General features: G+C 31.6%; 1 protein-coding gene and 1 pseudogene across 1 annotated transcript in view; one reads left to right on the top strand and one right to left on the bottom strand.

Annotated features, from left to right (window-relative positions):
• Positions 1–26,704, bottom strand: part of LOC140446792 (ficolin-1-like) — a 216,639-nt gene that overhangs the window by 67,481 nt on the left and 122,454 nt on the right. The gene's annotated exons all lie outside the window — the stretch shown is intronic.
• On the top strand, positions 23,186–23,850 carry LOC140446115 (NADH-ubiquinone oxidoreductase chain 4-like; annotated as a pseudogene).

The raw sequence follows: 26,704 nt of genomic DNA, 5'->3' as shown, positions 1-26,704 counted from the left end.
GGCTATTTTAGATTGCTGGCTTCTTTTTTTGATGAAGAAATGCTTGAAGCTATCACGGTCTGCACCAATGTATTGATAGATAAAAAAGCGTTAGCCTTCAAAGATAAAGCATATTGTAGCAGGAACAATATGTTTGAAATAAAGGCATTATTTGGCCTCCTCTACCTAGCGGTTGTGTATAAAAATGGTCATTGTAATCTAAAAGACCTTTGGCGAACAAATGGTACAGGAATCGATATATTTCGTTCAGTGATGGCACACAATAGATTTACATTTTTATTGCAGTGTTTACGTTTCGATAATGTAGACAATAGACAAGAAAGGGAACAGTCTGATAAGTTGGCTCCTATTAGGACAGTTTTTAAAAAAATTGTCGCAAATTGTCAACAAGCTTACTCAGCAAGACAGTACTTGACTATTTACGAGAAGTTAGAGTCTTTTCGTGGGCGTTGCTCATTCCGGCAGTATATTCCGAACAAGCCCGCGAAATACGGAATAAAAATTTAGGCCCTAGTAGACTCCCATACTTTTTATGTTTTTAATATGGAAATTTATGCAGGGACTTAGGTAGATGGGCCGTACCAAATAAGCAATAAACCTATTGATATTGTTCAAAGACTGATAGCACCAATGTATGGTAAAAATCGAAATATCACTTTGGATAAATGGTATACCTCTTACGAACTTGTAAAAATTTTGCGTAAACGACCTAGTTTAACTTCAGTAGGAACTCTGAGGAAAAACAAGCCAGAGATTCCCCCAGAATTTATATAGATTAAGAACAGACAACCACAGTCCTCGGTATTTGGATTTCAGGAAAATATAACTATGGTATCCTTTGTACCAAAAAAAGGGAAAAACGTGATTTTATTATCATCACTTCATCACGATGATGAAATAGATAAATAGATAAAATAATAAGTTTCTATAACTTTACAAAAGGAGGGGTTGATACGGTGGATGAGTTGATAGGAAGTTACAGTGTAGCTCGTAATTGTAGAAGGTGGCCACTAAGAATATTTTTTTCACTATTGGACACGGCTGGAATCAACAGCCAGGTAGTTTACAGAACAAACACTAGTGTCAAAAGTGTTCCAGAAAATCTGACCGGAAAACTAAATAAACGTGCGATCAATGCTAAAATTTTTATTGTTTAGATCACCTTCATGGCATTGGCGACGAATGTATCTATTTCCGGGAATCCTAACTTTTTTCAAGCTTGGATATCCAATGTACTGCTTTTTTATATTTTTATTTGAAACTTTTGAAAAAACTTTTTTGGAAAATCTCTTATTTTGAATCATTATCTTTTGTTTGTGAATTTTTTACGTGTCTAGTGTTTTTTGTTTGTAGGAATTTTATGATTTTGTAAATTTTACCTAATATGCGGTCAAATTTAATCCATTAGTAAAAACTGCTGTTATTTATGAAAACTTAGATAGTCAATTAGGATATTTAAAAAAAAAATTCGTGTTCGAAATGTTTTTTGAGATTTATACACACTTGAGATTTATACACACACTTTTTACCTTGTTGACGCCGGGTTAATTAAAACGATGACTTTGCAATAACCTATAAACCTAAACTTTGGGAACATGTTCAGTCGACAATACCAAACGTTGCCAGTGGTTGTAAGGGTGATTTCATAGAGCTATTGGTTATCACATTTCTTCAAGAGGCAAAATCCTAAAAAGGGGATCCTAACATTGAGGCCCTGAACATTATTCTTGATTCAGAGGAGTCCACTGTCATAATTGGTGACCTAAATGCAAGATCGTCTAACTGGTACAACCGCACCACCAACCGCAACGGAGAACTAATATGTGGCTATCTTAAAGAAAAATACAACACCTATGTACATGATTGGACCAATGGAGCTAACATTTGTCCACGGAAGAGAAATACTTTCTGCACACCTGAATATAACAATCCTACACAGCGCGGGACAATATGAAATGCATTTACTAAATGAAGGCGATTCTACACACAAGAGAACAAGTTGGCCAAAGGACCCCGCAACTATCCTTATGAAAAACCAGCTGCGGTCAAATTAAACGAAAGTTCGGTCAATGATAGTTCTCAGTATGTAGATTAAAAAAGTCAAAGGAACATAAGTCTAAAAAAGTATTAGTCTAAAGCTACAGCCTTTTGTAGGTATTGGATTCAGATGCTCAGTGTACGTCAAGCGCACTTATTCACAGTTAAGTAAACGAAAGTATTGATTTATGAAATAACAGAGGCATATTTTCTTTATGTATGGGTACACGATGAATATGAATCAGTGCTCAAAAATAGATGAATCTGATTTTAGTCTTCAGAAACACGCCGGAAAGTCTCGAAAAACGAATAACAGCGATAGAAAATGCGCTGCTAAAGAGACATAGTTCAAACATAGCTGTCTAGATGAGTTGCTATCTAGAACCCATTCAGATATCGTCTGAGGGTTAGCAGCAAACCCTAGTAATATTCTTACGGTGCCATGTAGGTTATCTAAGAAATACTTAAACATCCAACATATCTTTAAATAAAATGTAAGACATATTAAATGTTCTACCATCTAGAGGGTTTTTACCCAGTTATTTAGTGGTATGACTCATGTGCACCGAGTAACAAAACACTGATGATGGGCTTTTTAGTTCGAAAACGTTTTGTGATGTAATCCGGGATTTTAAATTATATACCTTTTTTAAAGGATTTTAAATAAACTTTTTTTAATCCTATGAATGGTAAACGAAAAGGCGTATGAAATTTTCAGTAGCCCCAGAAAGCACTCCAATAGGAAATTAAAATGGTTAACGGACTACGAGGAAAACATAAGGACGGTGCATAGACAACCCAAAAAGCAAATCGCAGTATGTAGGGAAAACCAGGACAACTGAAGAATGAGATAACCACACGTTAGTCAATTAAATTAGTTAAAGTAGGGGACAGCACCAAACCAAAAAAGCAGGCGCTATGATTACATCCGACTATGATAGGATGGTTGGGTGTTAATTAGTGATATTAGGAGACTGATACCCGAAAGGAAGACCGACGAGTATTGGGGGGCCTTAAGTCGCGTATCATTAGGATACACAGTGATAGGAATTTGGCGAAAGGATACGCATTAGACATCAAAAAACCATACCATCTGCCTTGAGTCAATTAGTTAATTAATATTTTAATTACTGATGCGATGTTGCTCACTTTAATTAAGTATAAAAAGCCCTTCAGGCAGGTCAAATAGAGACGTTTATCGCGAAATCTGAGCATCTGGGTCATGTGTGACAAGCATGGGCTCGATGTCCAGGCCTGAAGGGTGCTCAACCGGCGAGGAGAACAAAATTTATTTTGCCAATTTGACGGCTGAGTAACCGAACACACACTTTTTCGGGCAGAGAGACATTAACTTAGGTTGATGGCTCTCTGTTTAAAACACATATTTTTTTAAGGACCTTAGTCCCGAAGTCATATTAGAGTAACTTCAATAAAGTCAGTAATGTAAATAAGGAGAAAAGCCGATTTTTGTGCTATTCCTACAGCTCGGTGGCCTAACCATAGTTAAGAAAAACAGAGTGTTTACCTTACCCAGGACACCCAAAGTAACGATCAGATCATAAGCCTCTCCACGTAAATGACACGCTGGGGAGGAGTAAAGGAAAAGCCTAGGGGTCAGATAGGTACCACTTTATAGCAAGGTGTGACCGGTTTGACCTTCGGACATGTGGATCCCACTGTACAATGGTATAAATGAGTTCCTTAGGGGCAGGTTTGCTCACGTGTGTGTATGTTTATATGTTAGAGGTATCATGCTAACAAACTCAATAGCAATCCCATAGTAAATTAACAGCACAAGGTTATCTCTATATTATATTATATTATATTAGATTGTGCATCATATCTCGGCTTACTAAAATATTTGAGACGTGATAAAGAATAAAAGTAATTAAATATACATTTTACTAATTAAATGCTTGTCTGTTGTTTCTAATTTGATTTTTTATTTCAATAAAAATAATATTTAAAGAATAAAATTTAACTGTTTCTTTGAAAAAATTTCAAAGTTTCAAATTTCAACTTCAACTTACTAATTTACTGAAAGACTATATCGATCTACTAAAAAATATGTAATAATAAAATCATGTTCAAAAGGTAATTATTATGTCAGTCTTCAGTTATAAATTTTGAAAAAAATCTATTTATTGATATATATCCATTATTCTCAATCTACTAAAGAAATAAAATATGACCTGGCCACCTTTCTGGCGCCGGTTTAGTTTAAGTCAATTCGATACGATTACGCGTCCCCTCCCTTTACTTGTCTAAGAAATCGCCACTGTGTAAATCCCCTCTTTACATAAAAAACGAAAATAAAACCGCCTTCTAAGAACACCAACCAGTGCCACTGGTGCAGATCAATTCATAAACCGCTCTAATGTAAAATTGCATTATGTATGGACACCTTGGGCGAATTAGGTACAGAGTTTTTGTAGTAGGTGAATAACTTTGCATATGTTATGATAATACGTATTTAATGACCTGTTTCGATGACTACCCAAGCTCGGGTGGATCGGAAAACAAATCGTTTCCCTTTCTTTTGTACACAGATTCGTTTACTGAAGTGGGTCATTATTGACTGGAGTGCGTTTCATTATCATAAAGATGATCTCTATATCAGCATAAGAAAAAGCTTTGTTTAGATATATATCCCGAACGGTTTAGAAATGATAATTTTTTAATGGTATTTTTGTCAATTCGGTAGATTTGTAATTGATGTTTTTAATTCTACAGTAAGCACAATTTTTTTAATTTCTTTAAACATTTTTCATAACAAAGTATTCTTCTTCTTGTTCCATGACCGTATCGATCGTTGGATATCATATTGAATACCATATTTGCCATTGTGACTTTATTGGCAGCAGTTCTAAATAGTGATGTAATCGATTTTACGTACCATTGTCTTGGATTTTTCAGCTATGATGTTCTTCTTCTACTAGGGCCACTTTTACTATGGATCGTTCGCTGAATGATTGTATTCAAAAGTTCCTATTTTTCAGGGTGTCTCTTTAATAATGTGACCAAAGTATTCCAGCTTGCGTCTTTTTAATATATTGACCAGTTGTGTTGCTTTCTTCAGCCGTCTAAACACATCTTTATTTCTAAATATATCATCACTGACATTACTGCCGCGATACACGAGTTTCTCTACTGTGTCCAGTACGACATCTCGGATTTTTATACTGTCATCTTGTATATAATAATTTTGGTTAGTATCTATCATAAATTTAGTTTTCTCAACGTTGAGTTTTAATTCCTACTGATCGCAGGTTTGTTTTATTTTGTTTATTAGACTTTGAAGATCTTCTCAGCAATTAGTCAGCACAGGGTCGTCGACATCTAATGCTGCTCACGGTTTGACCATTCATAGTAATACCTTCTGATGTCTCCATTATGGCTTCCTTAAATATTCTCTCTGCATATAAGTTAAATCATAAGGGCGTTAATATTCACCCTTGACTCTTTTTATATTTAAAAAACTTGAATTAAGTAAAAACTTCTTTTTATAAAATGGTATAAAATTTTATTATTAAAATTTTTAAAAATTATCCAAAATGGATTTATAAATTTTCAGAACGTTTTCGATCTTATGAGATCATTATCAGTGAAAAACCTCCATAAAGTAGTTGGAACTAGCCACATAATGATTTTAAATGACTTTTAAATTTCCTATGTGAGTAACGAACATTATAAATATTATTACACTAGGTCGATGATAAAGAAGTGGATTTTTTAAGGGAACGTACAATTTTACAACTCCAAAAAGGGAACCTTATGCCTTGGGAGGTATCAGCCAACTTTTTATATTTATTTTATGCGACAGTTCTTCTCCAACTTTTATTCTTGCCACTTGTTACTAGTATAAATTTGTAATTAATTTTAAATATTTATCGTCACATCCAGCCGTTTTCAATATTTCTAGAATTTTGTTAAGGAGCAAGAGCTGGTGAACCCCAGAGCTTCGTTGTTTTTTAAGTTGAAAATTTGTCACCGAAAAAGGTTAAATTTATGAAGTTTGGGTTATCGTGTTCTTTGTGGATAGTTACTCCTAAAGCTAGCAGGGAGGGACAACTTTGAAATCTAAAATAGGAACCCCCTTTTTTATTGTAGATTTGGATTCCTCCTATATAATAAGTACATTTAATTGTTTTTTATTTCGAATTGTTGATAGATGGCAAAAGAATAAAAAAAACACGATTTATCGTGATACCCTAGGAAAATTATGGATACAATAATTTAATATCTCGAGAAATATACTTAAAAATAAAAAACCAAAAAAACACTTGTTTAACGTTTCTCAAAATTATCCAATGGTGCTAAAGACGATCTCGCAAAGTCATTCCCTGGTGGTGGGGCAGGGGGCATTTCTCAGATCTTAAATGGAAAAACAACTTTTTTTGTGGCAGATTAGGATACTACTTGAAAAAGTAAACAAGTTTTATCTGTTTTTTTTTCGAATCGTTATAGATGGTTCTATAATCACAGAAAAATATGTACAGGTTAGAAGTCTGTAAGCTAATTTTCATGTTATCGGATACGACTTTTAAAAAATATTTGTAGAATTAGAATCTGCATTAAAAAATGGAGGTTCGCATTTAAGATTTAAAAGTTGCACGACGCTCACCTCCAGGGGGTGGTGTGCGGGGTCATATGGGGTCTAGGGAATGTCTACCTGCCATTAACCTGCCATAAACTTTATAATGGTTCTATCTTCCATACCTGTATTTTGAGTCTTCTTCTTCAAGTGCCATCTTCGTTCCGAAGGTTGGCGATCATCAGGGCTATACGTATTTTCGAAACTGCTGACCGAAACAATTCGTTGCTTTTACAGCTATACCATTCCCGTAGATTATTTAGCCAGGAGTTTCGTCTTCTTCCTATGGACCTTTTTCCTGCTATTTTCCCTTGCATAATTATTCGAAGCAGTTCATATCTTTCGCCTCTTGTAATGTGTCTAAGTATTGCAGTTTTCGTTTTTTGATCGTAAATATGACTTCATTTTCTTTATTCATTCTTCTCAAGACCTCGACATTTGTGACTCTCTCGGTCCATAATATTCTCAGGATTCTGCGATATATCCACAGTTCAAATGCCTCTAATTATTTGGTATTAATCTTTTTCAACGTCCATGACTCCATTCCGTAGAACAGCACAGAAAGTACGTAACATCTCATCAGGCGAAGTTTCATTTCAAGGCTCAAATCTCTTCCGCAGAACACTCTCTTCATTTTAGTGAATATGGATCTGGCTTTTTCTATTCTTATTTTGATTTCTGATAAGCTATCGTTGTCTTCATTTATAAAAGTGCCTAAATATTTGTATTTGCTAACTCGGTCGATAATTTCATTGTGTAAATATAAATATAATATGTGTATTTTGAGTATGAGCTGACAAATTTTCATCTTTTATAAAATAACGAATTTTTAGTGTTCACGGGCTCTTAGGCTATTATGTCGTTCCTTGTCAAAAGCCTTTTTAAAATCGATTGCAGGGATGTATAAATATGTTATGATTTATAACTCTGCCTCTCTGTGCCAATACCTGGATAGTGAACAAGACTTCTCTCGTACTTTAGCCACTCTTAAATCCGAATTGATTATTGTTAATTCTCTTCTCTAATTTGGTGTATATTATGCTATATATTAAGGGGCGTAGCTACCATCGTATCAGCCCTATCAATTATATAGGGCCTAAATACAGAGGCCCTCGACATGTCTAATCAAAAATGCAATTTAAAAAATTTTAAAAATGTTTTCAATATTATACAATTTTATTATTAGGTCATTAAGTCAATCTTCTAAACGTTTAACAGTAGCAATAAAATTATTAGCTGTATTTGTGAGGTGTTTAATTCCAATACGAAAAATAATTTTACTGCTGCCTAATATTCTTACTTGATTTGGTTTGGACGACTATACCGAGAAATAAGAAGGCCTTGTACAAAAGATTTATTACAAAAGATGTTTAAATTCTGGCAATGAACTCTACAAAGCAGCCTTTTTAGCTTTTGTCATTAAGGAGCTTTTCCTTGTACTGTTTTGCTCGATGGAAAGAAGGTGTTATTAGAGGACAGACAACCTAGCATCACATTTTAATGCAGATATTCTGAGATAATGTAAAAAAAATTATATATTTACATGCTTGCCATCTAACTCTATCAATATTTGTCAGCCACTGGATGTCGCATTCTTCAGGCCTTTAAAATAAAGCTGGAGGAAGAGTTTAACATGATGGAAAATGCAAAATTCGAAAACCTCTGCTATTAAAAAATATGGATTTCCTAAGCTGTTATAGCAAACACTTAAAAAAGAATATATAAAGTACTACCTAAAAATACAGACAAAGAGAAAATTGCTATAAAAATAAATATACTTTTTAGTTTTGAAGTCTGTGGCATTGCACCATTCAATCCCAATCGATTTTCGGAAAAGTTACCACATGTCGCTACTGTCAAGTCGAGCTTAGATGCTGTCTTACTAACTTTTTGAAAGACTGGAGGTACAATTCCGGCTCTGAAAAATCTCGACGTAAAAGAAAACTGTTAGAAGCTGAACCAGGTAAAAGTGTTACAGCACCTAAACCATCTGAGCAGTCCAGTGACGATGATGCACATAAAAATCTTAAATTGGATGACTATGATGTTAATTTTAACAAAGATGAAGAGAACGTTAAATACTTCTGTCCTACATTAAAAAATATCACGAAGGGACAATTAATTCCTGCTGTTAAAATTTTTGTCTGGTTCTCGGAAAAAAACGGAATTTCGCGGTTTGCAAGATAAAAGAAATTTTATATGGAAAAAAACAATCAAAGTTCGGAAGATCTAAAATCAGCAGGATCAACGAAAATTTTTAAAATAGTTAAAAATGACATATCCACTGTTCCTTTCAAGGAAGTAGTTGCTTTACTACCAGATCCGGACTTAAAACGATTTCTGATAGACTTCAAAAATATCAGTTTTTCATTTGGTATAAATAAAGAATTATCATCATCATCATCATCATCCAGCCTTTATTCATCACGTCCACTGCTAGACATAGGCCTCCCTTAAATTCCTCAATTCTTTGTGATTTTATGCTCTTTGTTGCCAATTTTTTGTGATACGCCTGATGTCAGCCCAACGTGTAGGTGGGGGTTTACTACGTTTGTCTGCTCTTGGCCTCGAATGTGTAATTTTGCTCATCCATTCGTCTCTGTGCCACTCTCAATTTCTAAGCCGTAGTCTTGGTTAGAGTCATAGTTTCCGCCCCATAGGTCATGACCGGTAATACGCATTGGTCAAATACTTTCTACTTTACAGTTCTACCACTTTGTTTTGAATATTTAAATGGTTTCTTAATATTGTTCTGAAGCTATTTTCTTGCGGCATGTTAAAGTAATTACTATTTAAATGGAAATAAGCCACAATTAAAGGTTAAAGTAAGTTTATTGACGTTTCAATTTCCACTTCGGAAATCATTCTCAAAATACAAACATTAGTAAATTAAACAAATTTTGTTTTTTGTTACTTGGTGAAAAATTCTTCTAATAATTTAATTTTATCTGACTCATTTATATTGACAATTCAGACATACATTATACATTTTAAAGTACACGACTTTAACATGATATTGCCAATATTGTTGAGTTGCGTTCCTGGGACGACTTTACTTGTAAGATAGTTCATTCGATTACATAAAATCAACTTTACCTTGTGAATATCCGTCCGAAAAAATCATAGCACGTAATTCGTCTTTAGAAAGACAAACACATGCCATGATGACAGTAAAATCTCCTGTTAGTGATTACATAGTATATTATAAGGGGAAAAACCAGAAAAAGACCTCATAATACTTTAATTTTATCTGACACATTTATATTGACAATTCAGACATACATTATACATTTTAAAGTACACGACTTTAACATGATATTGCCAATATTGTTGAGTTGCGTTCCTGGGACGACTTTACTTGTAAGATAGTTCATTCGATTACATAAAATCAACTTTACCTTGTGAATATCCGTCCGAAAAAATCATAGCACGTAATTCGTCTTTAGAAAGACAAACACATGCCATGATGACAGTAAAATCTCCTGTTAGTGATTACATAGTATATTATAAGGGGAAAAACCAGAAAAAGACCTCATAATACTATCTCGACATGGTAAGTATTTGGTCGTGCATTTAGTTTACTTTCAATAAACATCAAATTCTGATTTTATATGTTTGTTATTTAAAAAACATAAATGATTTATCCTCTATATGTTACCGACTTACTAATATTGGTATTTTCCTTTTAATAACTTCCTCTTTTAATATGGGTAACCAAATCCTACTACATTCTGCCGAGGAATTTGCGACACAAGTGGTCTCATTTAGCATAATTAGAGCCGCGTCTTTGATTTTTCTCTTTTTATTATCCGTTTCTTGTAGGAATCTATATTTGAATTCTTTTAGGACTATATTTGAATTATTCCATTGAACCCTATGTTCATTATCCCATGCGTGTTTACATATTTGAGATCTATCAAATTCTCTATTTTTATTATAAGATTGATGTACACTTATTCTAACATTTATTGAACTTGATGTTTCACCTAAATAGAACTGATCGCATTCACAAGGTATTTTATAAATACAATTCTTTGTCCTTTCTTGTTGATTGTTAGGTTTGGTTTTAGACAAAATAGATCTCAATGTGTTTGTTGTTTTGAATGTTGTTAAATGTTGAATTTATTTCCTATCCTAAATGGTTATTATTATAAATAAAAAATAGTACAATAAAAATAGTGTGATCATTTTCACCACGCAAGATCAATTTCACCCGTTTGTAAAAATTCAAAAAACTGACCGAATTAGTCAGGATTGGTCATATTCTATTTAAAAGCACAACTGTTTCATTTTATTAAATCATGATCAATCTCACCCCATTCACGGGTCTTCACCTTTTTTTATAAGATGAGTGGATTTTCTCAACAATTATAATAAAACTAGTATTAAAACATTACCCTTTAGATATTGTTATATAACCTGGAGTGTTAAAAGATAGAACAAATATAAAAATGTTTAAAATATAACAAAAAATAAAGATAAAATTGATCAATCTTACCACATTTCACCGTACTCTTTATTTTTATATCTATATGGCCCGGTTGTACATTCGTAGCTCAACTCAAGCTCAGCGCCATTACCGAGTTTAACGCATGAAGTGGGTTGTACATCTAAAGTTTAATTCTTGAGCTCGGTTTAAACACGGGTTCTACTGAGCGGTAGAAGTTTGACGGTTCAACGTCAGCTCAGGCATTTTTAACCTCACATATTTCCATATTTGTGTGTAATTGTCAACAGAAAGCTTAGCTTAATAATTGTTAATAATTAAATTATCTGTTACTATTATATTCTAAAAAATGAATCAAATTGAAAATTTAACTGATGATGAAGATTTTCTGGAAACGATAAATATTGTAGATGGAAGAAGAACCCAAAAACAATTTAGGAACAGAGACAATCATTTTGAAAAATGGAATGATAATGAATTTTTGCAAATATTTAGGTTATCTAAAGATGCAGTTCATTATTTACATCAAAATATTGCTGATAAAATAAAAAATCCAACGGATAGGTAAGAATGATAAAAAATGGGAAATATGTTAGTTATTAAATGAAATTTATTTACATTTCAGGAACCAAGCTGTATCTTCTGAGAATATGGTTTTTGTTGCCTTAAGGTTTTGTGCAACTGGCTCATTTTTGCAAGTAGTGGGTGATTTTATGGGCATTGACAAATCAACAGCTTGCAGAATTGTCCATAAAGTTTCTAGAGCAATTGCCAGTCTAGGTAAACAATTCATTAAGATGCCTCAAAAGGAATGTGAGATGAAAACAGTTAGCAAGGAATTTTATAAGATTAGCCGTTTTCCAAGATATATTGGCGCTCTTGACTGTACCCATATCAAAATTTCTTCTCCTGGTGGACAAGAAGCAGAAATTTATAGAAATAAAAAAGGATTTTTTTCTATAAATGTCCAAGTAGTGTCTGATGCAGAATGTAAAATTAAAAATATAGTTTGTCGATGGCCTGGTTCTACTCATGACTTAACCATATTTAAGAATTCTAGGTTAAGAGCAGATTTAGAAAGTGTGCATTATGGAAGATATCTTTTGGTTGGTGATAGTGGTTACGGAATCAAGAAATATCTGATAACACCCTTAGGCAATCCTCAATCACCAGCTGAAAATTTATTTGAGGCAAAAATTAGAATTAGGAACCAATAGAAAGTCACTTGGATTATGGTAACAGTAGTTTCCTGTATTGGTTTTTGGGATAGGGGTAAAGTTAGAATGCATAGAAGAGATTGTTATTGCAACATCAGTGTCACACAATATTGCAATGCTTTTTAATGACCCTTTACTCATACTACATGAAGAAGAAAAAGCAGCAATGGCATTAGTAAATGTAGAAAATGAACCTCTCTTTGATATAGGAGCAAGAGAAGTAGACAATAATATAAAATGATTTCAACTTGTGCATGAATATGGATAGAATGTGTATATAACATGTTCTACGGAGGGCTAATCCTAAGAGAAAATGATTAACCACAATAAAGTACTGAAAAATAGCATATCTAGGGCATGCACTGAGAGAGGAAAAATTCAATGTCCTGGAGATTAGATAAGACACCCAAGAAAAAAAAAAGCTACAAAAAAGAGATATGATGACACAAATAGAAAGATAATCAAACAAAAATTCAAAATTTAGATTTGATTTATTTTAAATCAGAAATTTTGTTAAATATTATATTTATCTGCTCTTTTGATAAATTTGGATGTTTTTCAAATATTGACAATTTTATATTACTTTTTTGGTCCTCTTTCATTAACGCAATTCTTGCATCGGATTCATCTTTTAATATCTGCAGCTCTAACGTATGTTTCTCTTTCATGAGCCCTTTTTTAAATTCCTCTATCTCTGTTTTTGCAGCTGCCCATTGCGATATCTTGGTAGCAATTGTATCAGTCTTGTATTTTTTTTCTGAAAAATTAGAAAATTAAACTAATACATACAACTATTATTTATAATAACTTACTATCTGCTACAACCAATGGTTTTGAAACATTTTTTTTTAATTTCTCTGGTTCACACTTGCTCCATTTACTTTCACTTCCTGTAAGTTTTAAAAAACATTATAAGTACTGTAAATAAGCTATATACAAATTAAACATACATAAGTCAAAAAGTACTAACAATAGAATAACTCAACAACAATAATATTAAAATATTAAATTCAAAATATCAAATACATTATGTTTGTCTTTTTAGCTTTGAGAAACCAGTTTCTTTAATTATATTTTTATATTTAATTCCATGTTATATAACACGAATAAAAATTCCTTTCGTAGATATGCTTGATCTAACCATATCTTATTTTACTCTTACTAGAAGAACTTAGTTCTTTATACAACAGCTCTACAAGCATTCAAACAAATAAGGAAACAATAGCAGAGAATATTCATACAATTTTAAAAATTTTGATAACATAATAAGATAAATATGAGAGCAACAATTCAGGAAATAAATTATCAGTAATATATCAAACTATAAACTGTATATGCATCTGGTATAGCCATGATTTTTTGCCAGAACTTATTATGTAAACCAGATAATTTACCAAAATAAGATAATAAAAAAAGTTATACTTTATTTGTTTCTACTTACTTTCACTAAGTATATGCTTTGATCCGCCACTAGTGGATGGTTCCTGATCTGCATAATATGTGTGATCATCAACAATTGCATTATTTGTAGGAAACGAGGGACTCCAATCTTTTAGATCATAATGTGCCCCTGAAACAGTCATTATTTAGTTTAAATATACTTATAATATTTTGTATAACATACCACCTTCCTCGGTTTCATCAATAATACAATCACCAGCTTCATAAACCTCTTCAGGTTGTTGGACCAAAGCATCATCATCAAATTCTGAATGCAATCCTTCTAATCGGGTACCTAATACCTCTTGTATATCTATGTCAATTTCATTGATCTGACTGTCTATCTGGGAACCTCCACCTGTACCCATAACATGTGCTTTTTCATCAGCAAATTTTCGTTTGGACCTTTTTTTAATGTTCTCATACTTCTTTCGAAGTACTTTTACCTCACGAAAATTTGACCCGACTGAAGAATTGTACTCTTCCTCTATTTTTGTCCATGCCACCACTTTTTTCGTATTCAAAGATACCAATATTTTTTCTTCTTGGGCAGTGAAATTGGGAGCCCGTCTTGCGTCCATTTTACAAAAAATATACTTCTACAAACAATTTTTCACATGAAAATAAACATATTGCAAGAATATACTATACTTACCTACTCAAATGGTTTGTTCACAAATTTAACGTAGGAAAACGATTAAAAATTAAACTAATTAAATTAAATTAAACTAATAATGAGTAACAAAATTATCGGTGGACTTGTATTCACAAAAACCAATATAATATAAAATTAGCGGGAAAATTGCGATTTAACCTACAAATGAATACGCATGCGTTACGTTGCCAACCTTATCAAAATTTGTATGAACCTTGGCTTAACTAAACTTTACATTGAACAACCCTCATGAAGTTAAACCCACGCTCAAATTTGAGGCCGGTTCAATTAAGCGATCGCTTAAGCCTGCAATGTACAATCGGGCCTATAGAATATATCCTCATAGAAAACTCTTAAGAGCTGTTCTATCAAAATGTATAATAATATACAGGGTATTATATTTAAAATAAGGAAGTTCCAGTATAACCGGAAGTGACTGATAAAAGGCTTTATGTATTTTAGAAAAATTAAGCACAAAGAATTACCCTGTAGAACAAAAATTATTGATGTTTTACATTATATTATAGAAAGTAATTATAGTCCTTAAAGCAAATAAAACTTACAATATTAACCCAAAGAACCATTTTTCCTGTACGTAAAAACTTTTTGCGCAAATGTTTTTTGGATAGATAAGTTTTTGTGATAAAAGTAAAGTTAGTTAGTTTGAAGGGCCATAAACCTATAACTTTTATTGTTGCTCTCAGAACTGGACTCTGAACTGGCCCAAGTAGGCACTGCCAACTCCAATAAAAACACATTTAACAGTCGCCAGAACCACTTTGCTGTTTTTACGTTTCTTGAAAAAAGATAATTTACTTCTGAACGAGCTCTGTATAAATTACTAAAGTTTGTTATTATTTTCATCGAACTCGGCCAAAAACATGGTATAAAATGGTTGATTTGTTAGATAAATAGAGTTTAAAAATATTGAAATAAACATGATTTTTATCTCTGTCTTTTTTTACAAAGTGAATTATTAATTTTTACAATATAGACCTCAACAAAAGTGTAACCTTTATAAATTGCATATTCTTCAAACATTTTAAGGTAATTTTAACCATACTACGTATAAGAAAACATATTTTTGAAATAACCATTAAAGTCTAAATCTTTTTCTTCTTACTATGCTTTATACAGTATGGACGTTAGGTATTAGCAGGGCAATTTGGTTTTACATACAAGTTTGGTTATTAATTTTATAAAAAAATAATCTTTGAGTTTATTTTATAAGCACTATATATGCTGTATACAGGGTGTTTCAAAAAAGGTAACCCCGTCTCTAGGGTGGGTAAAAAACTGAAAAATAATTGGGGTTTGCTTAGTAAAAAATTTTTGTAGCGCCATCCGTTTTCAAGATACAGGGCGTTGAAGAAAAAAAATTTTACGCATTTTTTACGTACCTTTTTCGTATAAAATTGAATGATGTTTAAGTTTACTTGAAATTTTGATTTATAATTCTGTCACTCCAGTGAATAAGTGGTTAAGTCGAATTTTTGCCAAAATAGGTTAAGTGCACAAATGAGGAAAGAATGTGAACTCCGATGTTGTGAACAAGTAGTTAAGTTGTAAGCTGACTCTAGCCAAAGTTATACGTATGTGTATTTTTGGCCATCTTTAAAATTTATGTACTATTTAGATTAACTCGACTTACCTAATAACATATAAAATAATGTCTTAGGAAATAAATGGTTAAATTAACCTGCCCAGTTATGACCAATAATCGTTTTCTGTGCTTAACAGGTTAAGTCGAGTTGACCTTTTTTGGACCAGTGTGCACAACTGGTTAACTATAATATAAGTTATTACATCACGACATTTTCTGGCTAATTTACGATCCAAAGCAGATACCTTTGGATGAGCTACAGCGTAGTTATACACTAGTCGTTAGATAGCGTTGTATGTACATTTATTGAATTATTAATTAACACTATTCGGGGAAGTACACGCGCATATAACGATATTATTATCGAGGATAAATTAAAAATTTACATTCATTTTATTTTTACTCTGTGACTGATAACATTATTTCTTCGTACTATTTCTGCATTCTGTTTAAACTATGCATTCCCGGTCAATATTTTTGAGAGAATTAAAAGAAAAAGCTTTGTCAAAAAAGATTGTGCTGCCTGCTTTTGATTCAAACAAACTAAAGGACAATAATGATAGCGATTTAATGAAAGGTAAGGTACTTACTTAGATTTGTGCAAAACCTTTCTAGAACAGTTCTTTGTTTCAGATGTGGATGTCGCAAATACATCATCAGCTAGTAATATCGTTGCAGTTGGCGTGCTGGAAGATTTCAGTTCAGATGATAGCATTGCTGATCCAATTTATTTACCACAGCCTGGATATTCAAGCCGTCAGATGAAGGAAACTCCAACATTAAGCGGACGAAAAAAACAAATATGTGCCAAGAAGACAACAAACTCAAGGACAATAATGATAGCGATTTAATGAAAGGTAAGGTACTTACTTAGATTTATGCAAAACCTTTCTAGAACAGTTCTTTGTTTCAGATGTGGATGTCGCAAATACATCATCAGCTAGTAATATCGTTGCAGTTGACGTGCTGGAAGATTTCAGTTCAGATGATAGCATTGCTGATCCGATTTATTTACCACAGTCTGGATATTCAAGCTCGTCAGATGAAGGAAACTCCAACACTAAGCGGACGAAAAAAACAAATATGTGCCAAGAAGACAACAATGGAAGTAATTCATGTAACACTGAAGTTGTTGAAGAACTAATAATAATAAAAAAGATATTAAAAGAGGGAGATCCAGACGTCAGAGAGCCGAATGCAAAAAATTGAGAAATTTAGGAAAATCATATATAACCGAAAAAGGAAAAATAATTTCTGAACGAACAATGGGTACTTTAAAATCATGTAGAATGAAATGCAATGACAGGATAACAGAAAATGATAAAAAAATTTGCTTCGAAAACTATTGGAATTTAGGAAGTAGAAAGAAGAGGGCCAGTTACGTTGGTTCTTTAATAGAAATAAATGATAAAAAGACTAAAAAAAATATTATTAATCCAAAAAAAGACAGGTCATGCAGTTGCTCGTACCATTTAATAATTGATAAACAAAAAGCAAAAGTATGCCGAGATTGTTTCCAAAAAATATTGGGCGAAACAAAAGGTTTTGTCCAATTAGTAATAGAAAAAAAGACCAATTCTGCAAGTGGTATAATACAAAAAGACCAACGAGGTTTAGCCTCGCCTCAAAGTAAATGGAGCTTAAAAGATTTGCAGGATGTCAAGTCCCATATTTTGTCATTCCCCAATTACGAGAGCCACTATTGTCGAAATCGAACTAATAAGAAATTTTTACCATCCAATTTGACTATTTCAAAAATGTTTGATTTGTATAAGGAAGGACAAGCATCTTCTGTTTGCCTAACTATTTACACTAAAATCTTTCGTGATTTAGGTTTAGCTTTTAAAAAACCAAAGCAAGATACATGTCACAAATGTGACAATTTTAATGTACAAATTAAATTATCCTCAGGAGAATATAAAACCCAATTAATAGCCGAAAGAGACGAACATCATAACATGGCTCAATTTGCTTATGAGCAGAAAAGTCGAGACAAGGCAATTGCTAAAGAAAATCAATCGAAAGGAGTTTATGCATTTGACTTGCAACAGTGCCTGCCTACCCCTTACCTTACAACCTCAGTTTCTTTCTACAAGAGGCAGCTGTGGAGCTTTAACCTCACGGTGCATGACATGGTAACAGACAAAGCAACTTGCTACTTGTGGGATGAAACCATATCTGGCAGGGGAGCTAATGAAATCGCCTCATGCCTTAATCATTTTTTAACACACTTGTCTTCTGAAAAAACAGAAGTAACATTTTATTCCGATACGTGTGGCGGTCAAAATAAAAATAACGTCGTTGCATTAATGTTTCTTAATTTTGTGAATTAAAAGGCAAACCTGAAGATCAACCACAAATTTTTGGTTAGTGGTCATACCCATATGGAGTGTGATACTGACCACTCCGTTATTGAAAGGGCCAAGAAAAAAACTAATTTAAAAATAAATCATCTTAATGACTGGGCACAGTTAATCAGAATTGCTAAACAAAAAAATCCTTTTGAAATTGTTATGATGTTAAAAGAGAATTTCTTCGATTTTAATTCGCTTGTGAAGAAACATGGCCCTTACATTATTAAAAAAATTGATAATGATGGCGAACGGTTTCTGTGGAAACCTGTCCAATGGCTTCAATATGCTCAAAGCGGCGGCCAAATTTCATTTAAGTGCTCATTAAAAGAAGAAGATCATTTTAAAACAATAAATTTTGCTCGTAGAGGACGTCCAACTATATTATTTAGTTTACCCAATATTAACAACGAATCAGTACCGATAGCAACAGAAAAGAAAAAAGACTTATTGTCTTTATTGCCTTTAATAGATACTTCATTCCATTCATTTTATCAAAACCTGAAAACGAAAAACGATGTCGCCAATGATCCTGACCTGGAAGAATTGGATCCTGACGAAGATACACCAAATAATTCATAATAAATGTTTTTTAAACTGTTAAACTGTTTTTGTTAAATTTAAAATAAAGAGATATCCTTTTTTTATGTTTTAAGTCATTAAACCAAGAAATAAAATACACAGATTGGCTTATTTTTATTAATATATTGATGTGAATAACTGGGTAAATCGACGGTGAATAAATGGTTAAGTCTCATATCTCAGTATCCTAATCACTTAGTAGTTACAGAATGAGACCAATAATACATTTGTATTCTATCTAATTTTTTTGTAAATGTTTTAGCATTCTATCGTATAAAATCGATTTATGACATGTTGTCAAAACTTGTAACTCATCTCCTGAAAACTATGCAAAATTGACTTAACCACTTATTCACTGGAGTGACAGAATTATACTCTTAAAATAGATATATTGACTAATACTTAGTACGATCCATGTAACTAGCGCCCTCTATGAGAATCAGATATAAAAACAAATTCATGGGATGTATCAGCTTCCAAAACATATTCGTATAAAATTTCATTACAATGTTGCCAGTAGTTTCGGCAAAATCCTAAAAAATGCGTAAATTTTTTTTTCTTCAACGCCCTGTATCTTGAAAAGGGATGGCGTTACAAAAATTTTTAATTAAGCAAACCCCAATTATTTTTCAGTTTTTTACCTACCATAGAGACGGGGTTACCTTTTTTTGAAAAACCCTGTATGTTATAGCCCTATTCAGTAATGCACTAATATTATAAACGACCATAAAGTAACAGGATAGGCAGACTTTTTCAAAGTCAGTAATTAGAACCAAAATTGGTAAATGTTCGAAACGATAAAAAATCAATAAGAAGAAAATTATTTATTTTTAAAATGAGTCTAAATTTAAAAAATTACCTCACAAATGTAAGAAAAACAACAATTTTTAACTTTCAGCACATACTTTATTATTCTTTTTAATATCATTGTGATATCCTGAGAGAACCTGATATTTATTTTAATTTCCTTAATACTGTGTTTGATGTAAAATTCTCTTTTAACTTAAAATCGTATTTTTCCCTCCGTACAGCATGTTCTATTTTCCTAGCCCATTAATAATGGAATTACATGCAAATTGGCTTTGTGAGTTGCAACTAATTAAAAATTTAAAAGTTTATGGAACTTTCTTGACTTGGTGTGACGGTTTTAAATAATACTTGATTGATGAAGTACAAAAGTAATGTTAAATTACAGTCACATTACATTTATCTTGTAATTAATTAAACAATTGGTATATGTTAATAAGATGTATATGTATATACATATGTATATACTGTATGTATGTATATATGTACATTTAAGGTGGGTCGAATTTTTCAAATCGAACAAAACAAGTATGGGTATGAATCGGAAGTTACATTAGACTATTAGAAACAGTATAAAAATAATAAAAAATATATCACATAATATGTATACTAGCAAGTATACCTTTTGTTTGTAAAAATAATGTATCTTGAATATTTTTTAACACAAATAGAGCTAACTTAAAGAGCAAAAAAGTTAAGCGCAAATTTATGCCACACATGTGGTATATGTGGCGCCCTCCATTAGTTACATTAAAGTATGTATAAAATTACAATTTATCCTAGTCAAAAGCATCCAACCGTAAATTTTTGTCCAAAAATATTTACAAACGTAAAAGTTATATCAAAATTTTATTAAAGCAATTTGCAATTACTTAAGGACCACCCTATTTACTTTTATGCTTCAGTTACGTTAACTTTAAACGTCGTTGTATTTGATTTATTCATTTTTTTTGCAAATAGCACTAAATGGTATTTTGTACCCACTAAGCGCACCATGTGTTACTAATTTGCAAACTATGCTGGTTTCCGAATTATTAATAATCACGGTTTTTGAAGCAGGAATTCCGTGTTATTATGTGCAAATGTGTATAGTTAGCGAATAGCTAAATACATTTGCTATATTCTCTATGTACGTTCGCCACACTAAATCGAAAAAATAATTCAACAATTTAGTCCAAATTGTTGGCAAACATCATAAACAAATATAAAAGTTATTTGGGAACAATACGTTGGTTCTTTACAAAAAATATATGTACTTAAAAAAATTTAAATGAACGTTTTTGTTGTAGATTGTGAAATATGTATGTGAGCGTTTGGAAGCTGGAATTTACTTATTATTTTATACATTATTAATGTCTTTACCTATAATAATTATTATTTTTTATTTAATGGAAAATTTTAATTGTGTTTCTTTTTTATTAATAAATTTTAATTTGAATAGAATATTTATGTATTTATGTATAAATATGGTTTTTTTTGTAAAAATTCCTATATTTTTTTTACATTTATGATTACCAAAAGGGGCGGACGTAATTTCGGCCGGAAAAAGAGCAGGTACTAAAAGCCGGTAGGTAAATTCGGCCGGAGGTTTTAAGTTGCTTCCTTATCTCATAGGTATTTTCGGCCGCAAATCAAATAAAATAACAGAATGCTTTATATTAAAATATTTCTTTATTTCAATAAAATTATTACATCAACTTATTTCTATAAATTAAGTAAACTATAAATTTTTAAAAAACGTTTTGATGTGATACAGATTTAACGAAATTAATTCTAGAAATATTGTCAGATCGAAGCATATTTACCATGTTTTCGATAAATTTTAGTTTGTTTTTTACTTGTTTGTCTTTAATTTTTGCTGGAATATTTAAATTTTTTATTTTTAAAAATGCATCGATCTGACAATCTTTTAATTTTTCTATAAAAATAAATATAGAAGGGTGACTTGAATAAAAACTAGAATTAAAGTGCGAATGGAATGATTCGCAGGCATTTGTGGTTCTTTTAATTGATGGGTTTTCATATGCCCATATATTTGGTGGAAAATGAGATTCTGGCGCTATGTAGTTTTCTAATAAATAGTCTGCGTATTTATCTATAAGTTTATGGTCCGGTTTGTATGACATGAGATCAAATATGAAACAATCTTCAACTTCAGAGGGGTCTAAATAAGTTAGCCCAAAAGTATGAGTAAGCCATTTGCTTTCCTCGCAGTTTTTATCTTTATACATTTGGGTTAACCCTAATGATTGTATTTTCCTATACCACGCCTGGTGCAAGTGGAATCTACAACCATTTAGTTTGGTTTTGGGAAAGACAACTTTTAATGCGTTATGAATTGCGATTTCAAAATCCACAAATACCTCCTTCGGTTCAAAAACAATATTATAAAGTTCAAAAATTTTAGATTTTACCAACAGAAAAAGTCTCATATATGTGTCACTGGTCTTATTGGGCAACAGACAATACAAAAGAGGAACATAATGCCCATTTTCCAGTCCATGGATGGTAAATAACTGATAAAAATATTTTGTACAATAAGAAAATGTGCCATCCATGTAAAAATCTTTCATTTTACATAAACTTATTATATTTGTATGGCAAGAAAAAACAATGATATTATCAGCTGTGCTGTTAATAAACAAAAAATTTTCACCTGTTGTGGTTTTCGGTCCATAACTATCGAGTACAGAATGTACATCGTGAATATCCTTAGGCAGGGCTGGTAAGAGCTTACGGCGGCTGTTGTACAAATTTCTTCTTATTAGACTGACATCTATCGATGACAAATTCTCTGGCAAATGATTTGAAAGAACGCTTTTAATAATTTTTGAAGGTTTCTCCGATATGTCTTCCTCAGCTTTGCGCTTGCATGAAGTCGTCACTATTTTTCTCTCCAACGTAGTTTCATCGGACTCGTGGTTGTGGATTAATTCACTTCTAGTAACTGTGTATTCCGCACCAACAGTGTACAGTTTGGCTAAACATCTTAAATTTTTCTTTATACACCTCCAACGTACTTCACCACTTTTTAATACGTCCTGTTTACAAAACTGAAACTTTTCTACAACTAGTAAGTCACAACCGCGTGAACTCTTAATTACTGAAACAGATGCCATCGTATACAAATAATATATTTTATGCTTTCTATCGACTAGTAGCTTCAAGATAAGTTATAATACTGACTAGCTATAATAATTTTATACCTGTTATTTGTGAATTTTATACATTTAAAGGAATAATCTTAAGTAGGTACAACATAGTTATTAGAATAAAGAGATAAGTAAATTAAAGGTATTTCCGACAGCTACACAGGATTAGGTATTTCCAAATAAATACACAATTAATATTTTACAGAAACTATGAAGCGTAATTACCAATATTTTAATCTCATCGTAAACATCAACCCCTCGGCCGAAATTACCCCTGTCATAAATGGTACCCCTTGATTTATGCAGGTAGGCCAAGGGATTACCGGCCGAAATTACGCCCGCCGACCAAAAGCTCATGGTGAAGCACCAGTTTCAGGTTCTATAATTTTAGCAGGTATTATATTAAAGCTAGGGGGGTATGGCTTACTTCGATTTATATTATTTTTTAAGTTATTTATATCTTTTAATATTTTTTTATGTCTTTGTCGTTATTAGGGGGATTTTTAGTTTCTATAATTTGTATTCGTCAAAGTGATATGAAATCTTTAATTGCTTATTCTTCAGTTTCTCATATAAGATTGGTTTTAGGTGGTATTTTAACTTTAAATATATGGGGATTTTGAGGAGCTTTATTTATAATATTAGCTCATGGCTTATGTTCTTCAGGTTTATTTTGTTTGGCTAATATTTTTTATGAACGTATTCATAGTCGAAGAATTTATTTAAATAAGGGCTTATTAAATATTATACCTAATTTAAGATTATGGATATTTTTATTATTATCATCTAATATAGCTGCACCACCTTCATTAAATTTAATAAGAGAAATTATTTTGATTAATTCTTTAGTAGGTTTTAATTTTTTAACTATATTATTTTTATCATTAATATCTTCTTTTAGTGCTGTTTATTCATTATTTTTATATAGTTATTCTCAACATGGGCTTAATAAACCAGAAAAATAAGCAAAAAAGTAGCTTGTTTGTGACACTATATCGGCCTTGTTTCGAGTAGTATGGAACTCTGCAACAAAATCCTGTATGTTTTCTGCAGTGGACTTTATTAACTATTTCTAGAGCTTGGGAAATATGCACTTAACAAACGGTAAAATATGCATGCAGATATGAACAAGAAACAGTTGAAAATGCACCAAAATATGCTTTTTATGTTTTTATGCATTTGATGCATATAAATATAAAACGCAGTATTACTTGTGTTGAAGGTATTTAATTTATTTTATGATAAAGTCACAAAAAATATTTATTGAAATTTGTATTATCTACATTATTATATTCATTTACTCTTTGATCATCATCAGTCATCATCATCATCAGTCATCATTAAAGCTCGGATTTATAGGCAACAAAAATTGAAGGAAAAGGCGATTATATAGGCAAAGATTTTTATTAAAAAATTCAGGAATATTAACATTTAGGCAAAATATAGGCAATAAAGGAATATAACTTATTATTTATTGTACAAAGTGAATTAACGTAATATTAACTTAAGGCAGGTATATTTACACATCATAATCATAACATTAGTATAAATAAACTAGTAACTAAATAACTGTAAATTAATAATTAAACATTGTAACCACTTAAATTTTTATCATTAATAGAAACAACTAAATGTTTTTCAATATGTTCGGTCTTAAAACTATGTCTTCGATGACTTAAAATAATTTGTACATTGAAGACGAACGTTCGACATCGACAGATGTAATTGGAGCATATTTCAGAGCGGATAATAAATCTGGCATAATTTGAAATTCCTCGGAAAATGTCCCATTCAAAACTTTAGCAACATTAGATAAAAACGAAAAACCTTCATTCTTGTGGAAAACATATTTCATTTTTTTTTAAATTAATTGACCGTTACTTTCAGGTGCCGATTTAATTTTCGTCTTTAAATTATCTATTAATTTTACTGACTCACATAAATTTATCTCTTGTTTTTCTAATAAGGTAATTGTGGTAACTATTAATTTATAATTGTCATTGATATAAGCGAGTTCCTGTTTCAATTTGGAATTTTTTTATTATTTTTTTTTTGCTTCTGGAATGGCTTCGGAAATATCATCATCAAATTCTGACATAACTAATTCTATTTCATTGCAGCGTTCAAAGTAAAAAAAACTGCTTCGATCCAGGTTCCCCACCTTGTAATTACTGGTTTAGATGGCAAAGGGACACCGGGAAGTCTTTCTTTATATATTTGCACCCTCAACGAAGCCTTTACAAAAACTTTTTTCATAAAATTTATAAAATTATTTCTCAACGGAAACAGATTTCTTTTTCTTCAGCAATTCTATTTACCCCGTGGGCTACACAAGTGCAATGAATTAAATCAGGATAAAAAATCTTTAAATTAACAGCAGCTTTTAACATATATACCGCCGCATCTGAAAGCATTAAAACTATTTTATTCACTGATATAGCATTGGGTAAAAAGAGGTTTGTCAAACTATCTTGTATAAATCGACTTATTTTTAAATTGTTTGTTTTTTCCAATTCTTTAACGGCAACTAAATAAGGTTTTCTCGCAAAGTTTTCGTTCAAAATTTCAATCATTAAATTAGCTATATACCTGCCGCATACATCTGTCGTTTCATCCACGATAATATACAAAAAATTGCTCTCTAACTCCCGCTTAATTTTTGAAATACATTCCACATAACATTTTTCCACAGTATGTTTTCTCAATGTACTCTCGTCCGGTAAGGATTTATTAAGATATTTTTCGAAAAAGCATTTAAAACAAGGTTTATTAACTTTATATAGAGGAATGTTGGATGCAATCATCATCTGGCATAAATTAAATTTAAATGCGTCTTCCTCCTGTTTTTTTGAACTACTTAAACTATCCCGCAGAGATATTTGGACTAACTTAGAGGAATTTAATTTTTCCAAATTACGTTTATGAAGTGGGGTTCCACAATGCTGGTCAATAAAGTACTTTTTTCTACTGGAAATCTGAGAATTAAAAAAAAATAATTAGAATTCTAAAACCGCTTTGGAATTTAGTTATGTTGTGGGACGAGAAAAAAAGAGAAAAAATAAAACTTACCGATTTGCCGCATGGTTTACAAAATGCTCCATCTCCTTCTAGAGAAAGTTCCGAATAAGGTGCGATCCATAGCCTTAATTTAGATGTCATCTTTTCACACAAATGTCTAAAACGTTTTAAAACGTGTTCTTTGCTTTTGGGTATACGCAACAAAACTAAACTAGGATATAGCAATTTGTGACTAAACTCTGATACAGTAACCGACTGTACAACTGATAAACTAATAAAGCTTAATATTTCCAAATAGTTAACCCTCAAGTCTCGATCAGGTACATTTTTCTAGAAATCTGTTATATAAACAAACCATTGATATTTTATTATTGACCCAAGATTTTATTATAGAATGGTTTAGTAATAGAATAATATCATGGGTACTACCATGAAATTTTAAAAAAGGCACAAATGGGCGGAATTTACGAAAAAAGGCAAAAAGTGCAAAAAACAATTATAATAGGCAAAATAGGCAAAAAAGGCATTTTGCCTATAATCCGAGCTTTAATCATCAGTCATCAACATCATCATTCTTTATTATACTATTATTACGGTTAAAACTATGTGTTATTAAATGTTTCTTTAAATTTTATAGAGAAAAACTGTGCCGTCTCTCTGATAATAATAGTTTATAATATGGTGAAAAACTTGTTTCTACTTTAAATTAAGTTAAAGGAGCAAACTTAAAATATTGCATAATTGAGGGTTCTACCTATAAAATTAAATTATTTTCACAATTCCCCATCTAAATAATATTAT

Source organism: Diabrotica undecimpunctata, chromosome 7, assembly GCF_040954645.1.
Source record: "Diabrotica undecimpunctata isolate CICGRU chromosome 7, icDiaUnde3, whole genome shotgun sequence".
In the NCBI taxonomy this organism is placed as follows: domain Eukaryota; kingdom Metazoa; phylum Arthropoda; class Insecta; order Coleoptera; family Chrysomelidae; genus Diabrotica; species Diabrotica undecimpunctata.
The sequence above is the reverse complement of the archived record's forward strand: the minus strand, read 5'-3'. Positions and strand labels throughout refer to the sequence as shown.